Genomic DNA, 5099 nt, shown 5'->3' with positions numbered 1-5099 from the left:
TTACATTTCCCTCTCAGGGCCCATGGGACCGAGCTTCAGTGGCTTAGTGCACTGGCCTATGAGTCAATGACATGCGAACCTTAAATGTGGCTGGCCCACATGTCATTCTCATGGGGGTGGCGTGGTTCGCGACTCACTTGTTTGAGATGAACCGACCGGTGGTGGCGTGGCCGTGGCGAGGGTGCCACAACTGGGCGTGGGGGCGTTACGAGGCGTAGATGGCCACACCGGCCGGTACTACCTATAGTACAGAAGTACTCCAGCTGAGGATTGATGCCCGGGAAGAAATGTGTCACAGTCGCTGGATGAAAATTCGATAGTGCGGGAGTACAGATTGGAGCACAGCAGCGGAGTAGGCAAACCGCATCCAATCGGGTGTGGATATGGTAGAAAGTTGATGGTCACCGCAGTTCAGCTGGCCCGCATGTCATGCAAACAAAGGCAGAGGAGCGGTGGGGCCGAGAGGGATGAGGCGCACGTTGGGGGGATGAGGATCCCCTGATGTGAACAATCCTACCATTGGGTCACTGACATGTGGGTCCCCCATAGCGTGGGTCCCACCTGTTAGCGAAGGAAAGGCAGGGTGAGGCAGTGATAGCCATGTCAGAGGATCCATGTCCACGTTGGGGGACGTCGTGCCGTGGGTTGGAGCGGCGTCGTGGGAATCGCGTGTGGGTATGGCAGTGGTAGAAACAATAAATGTGATGGTCGCCGTGGTTCAACTTCCATGGACAAGCTGTCATGTCTGCTGACACATGTATATCAAAACTAGAGTGTTTATATTTCAAGCACATGAACAAGTATTATTCCACTACTTTGGATCCATTGCAACGTACTTCTTCTTCTTCTTCATCTTCTTCTTCTTCATTTTCTATGGGAGACGGCTTCGCAACAAGTTCTTTGGACCTTGCAGCTATCTAGAAACTCACACGGGCATCGAGGGTAGCATATTTTATCCACTCGTACGTCAAGGGATAATTCTCCCATCCAAATGACCTTAATGCCAGTGTCTCGTCACCCTTCTGAAGATTTGTACCGAGCACAAAATTTGCTGCGTTGAATAGTGATGGTGTCTGTTTATCACAATCTTCTACAGGAATTTTGATTCGGGTTTGTAGGTCAGCGATGATTTTCAAATCAAGGTTGTACGGCGCCAGCTTCTATTTGTCCCCTTCGATGGCTGCCCGACAGAAGTATATGTCCTCCCGAGACAAGAAATCGTGAAGCTCACCTAGTATGGAGGGCGCATGTATGATGTGGTACACCAAAACATCATCTTTGAGGCACAGCTGAAGGACGGCGGCGCGTTGGATCTTCCCAATGGCACGCTCCGTGTACTCTGCGTCGAGACCGATGACCCTCATCTCTACCTCTTCGAGGGAGTTGGATACATTGTTGATCCACTTCCAAACAACCCTTGGGTGGGCCGTGACGGTGGCAACTATGCTCAACGAGCCTTCGACGAGGACATGTTGGACGCTAAAAACCTGCATCTCGATCTCTTTCGCCATTTGGAACGGCTGGAACGGAGGGCTATGGTTTGGAGAATTAGGATTAGATGGATAGTCTAACTGAAGTAGATGATTATTTAAAGGGGCTTCGGAATTACTCCAGGAGTATGTGAAGAGGTTAAATCAACGTGAACGCAGTGGGGTTTGGATGCAAATCAAGACGAAGGGGAGGTGAAGAAGACGAGGAAAATCAGTTTCCGATGGAGAAGTAAATGGGAGAAGTGGTGGGCAGGCAGTTGATTAGACGGCTAGGTAGACTAAGCGAAAAGGCTATGCGGGTAGACTGAGGAGTCGTACCTGTTCGTGTACGTGCCCATCCTTCCTGATAGGTGGAACCTATGCAAACAGATAAAAATGTGTCATAGCTGGTTCAGATGGATATTGGCGCGTGCGTGGGAGACACAACATTCTTTGGTTAAGGAATACATGGTTATCCTCAAAAAGATAAAAGGCCCATCTTCGCGCTTCCGCATGCACGAGAATTTGGTTCTGCTCACAATATGGATAAAGCTAGAGGATGAAGTGAACATGCATGCTAGCACGGGAGACCTATTTCCGCTATACAGTACTGGAGTACTCATGTTCCTACTACTTCTAGTAGTAGTAGTAAAACCATGGTACACTTGATGGTCAAAATACTATTCATCCGGTCCTCACAGTGAAGTGACAACACCCTGCACCTGACACTACTCCAGGCGGCGTGTTCTGGTTAGCAAAGTCAGCCCCACCATGTGCACTGTGCAGCCTATCACCGCCGCTGTACAGCACATTAGCATGCCTCGCCTCGTCTCCCTCTCCCCTCCCATACCACCACTCCATCTCCGTCTCCATCTCACTGTGCCCCCATGTACCGTCGCCTTGCTCACCTCCCCTAGTACCACTATTCCCTCGATAGCCGCTCCAGCACCGACAGCCTTCTCCCCCATAAATCAAGCCCCCAAAACCCCCCACCTTCCAAACTCCACCATGGCCGAACGCGAACCACGCAACATCCATATGAGCTGCGATTGGAGCAATCTCCCCAGTGACATCCTCGACCTCTGTTGTTCGTGTATGGATATGTTGAGCACCCTGCAGCTGGCTGCATGCTCGAGGGACATGCACACGGCCATTGTAGAAGCGAGGCATAGGGTTTTCAAGACACCCTTCTTGCTGCTATCTGGTCTTGCGAGATTGGCTAACCATGATACGGAGGCATACATGATGCCCCTCGACTTCAATCTGATCTCCATTAGCCGAAACTTCTTTGCAGGTATGTAGTGGGTCGCCGTACATCATTTCCCTTGACTTCGATCCGATCACCATTGCCCAAAACTTCTTAGCAGGTATGTAATGGGTCGGCATGAACTCCGACTGGATGGCTACCTTCAGAGAAGACAGTAAAAAGTTGGTGCTCGTGAACTTCCAGACCTCCCATGAGATTATCCTTCCTCCGTTGGATTATATAGAGTTTTACCATCGCGGTCCAAGTCATCTAGATTACCATGTTAGTTGGACGGACCTTGTTTTATAGAAGATTGTAATCTGCCAAGTGCCCACACGACATGCGAATTACGCTGACTTCAAGCTAATTGCCTTGCTCGACCGCGGACTCGCCTGTCTTTACGCCGGTGCCTTCTTTAGCTGGAGACAACTCAGCTCGCAGTTGATCATCGTCAAAGCTGATACACACTTGTGTGATGTTATTGAACACAATGGCATCATCTATGCGATCGACAAAGCAGATGGCACCACGTATTGCTGGGACGGCGCGTGTAAGTTGTTTCCATCTCATGTTAATGATGACACCATGACACTGTTTGAACTTTTTGTGATGATTGGCATATCCCTGTTTGAGCAGAATTTGAGTAGAACTATGGCAATGTATTAGAGACGCCATAAATCAGCAATATTTGGAATGAGTTAATTCATGCGATTGTGATCATGTCATTACAGCCAATTTGTACCCCTGAATAATCAAATGGTTAGGAATATATGGATATCCTCCTTATTTTACAGTAATCTATATACTACTACTAAATATGAGTGTGTATCAATGGCCATGTTAGTATCCTCATTTTCATGATGTAGAAACATGCACCACACTGTTGGTTTCATCTAACCATACATTAGGGAAGTAAATGTGCATATGGAGAACTCTATATTTGGAAGTAGTGAAATCCTGTAATGCTTACCATGTGTACATACCTATATTTGCCCTTCAACAATCAATGGCTAGAATAATATCCTCACAAAAAATTTTCCCACACAACACGAGTATATAACAATGCATGCTCTGTTAGTTACCTTGAAGAATTTGTTTGTGAGGACATAACATGATTACATAACATGCATGACATGGTAGTTTCATGTGAAGATTCGATTGCGAGATAACATGAGTATAACCATGCATGGCACTTCTATATTTTCGAACGCAGTATACATTTCCCTGTATTTTCCTCCCAATTCCAGCAGGGACATATCAATGTTGTTTCTTGCATTATCCTGATCATACTCTGAACAATGCTGATCTTACATTAACAATGCCCGTCCTTTTTGATATGCTGCAGTGTCCCTACAGTTACTGCCCTTTGTAATCACACCACCTTTGCCAAAAACATGGACGCACAACTGGTTCCTCGCTCGATCAGACGACGGCAAAAGACTGATGATCATTCGGACACATGAGCCAAAAAAGTTATATTGCAAAAACCCGATTGTATACAAGCACCGTGAAATACTTGAGTATCCGGACAGTGGCTGTTACGTCTATGAGCAGGATACCAGGTTGCTGGGGCCTTCAGGATTTTTGAGTTGGAGGCGGGTAAACAACCTTGGTTCACACTCTCTGTTTCTCGGACTGAATTATCCGATTAACCAGGAGATCACCGTTGGCAAGGACCTTGATGCCAGAGAGGCTCTGTTTGCTATGGAAAACTGTGTCTACACTAGTCTACACGGCGAGCCCTAGGAGTTCGGGAGCAAACTCCCCTGATTGTTAACGATACAACCTGCAACCAAAAGAAGGTGAGAATGACAAAGGCATCTAGATTAACTTTGATCCTTGGATGTCTCAATTACGACAGGTAGTGATGTGGTTCAAGCCTTCAGGTTAATAGGTAATTGGGCTATTGCGTCAAAAGGGTGGAGTACTGGTGTTTCCGGATCACTGGTCGCTGAAGCGGGGCTGCAAATTATGATGTTGTTTGATCATCCCTCTTCGAATGTCTTTGTTGTCTTTGCTGCATGTTCTGGATGGGTAGTTCTCTCTTTTGTTATGCATATTCCTTGTCATTTGGTCATCCTCGTCTATGTCACTATTACTATGTAATAGTTGCCTCTATTTAGAATGTCATTCTTGTCTGGATCACGAGAGTCTGAGCGCTGCAGATGGGTGCGTTTTGGTGGTGTAGCAAGACTTCTTATGAACTATCATGTCTTGCTGTTTATGTCAGTAGTAGTCAGTAGTCAGTGTTTGAATGTTGTATATATCGTTGTTTTGAACTGTTTATTGTCTCGAACTACTGGTGGGCTAAATGAGTGCATCACCATTCTCCAGTGTTCAGAGTATATCTCCTTTTTTCAAGTTATATAATTTGAGCTCAGTGT

The sequence above is a fragment of the Triticum aestivum genome, chromosome 6B (assembly GCF_018294505.1).
Source record: "Triticum aestivum cultivar Chinese Spring chromosome 6B, IWGSC CS RefSeq v2.1, whole genome shotgun sequence".
Taxonomy (NCBI): Eukaryota; Viridiplantae; Streptophyta; class Magnoliopsida; order Poales; family Poaceae; genus Triticum; species Triticum aestivum.
This window is presented reverse-complemented; position numbering follows the sequence as displayed.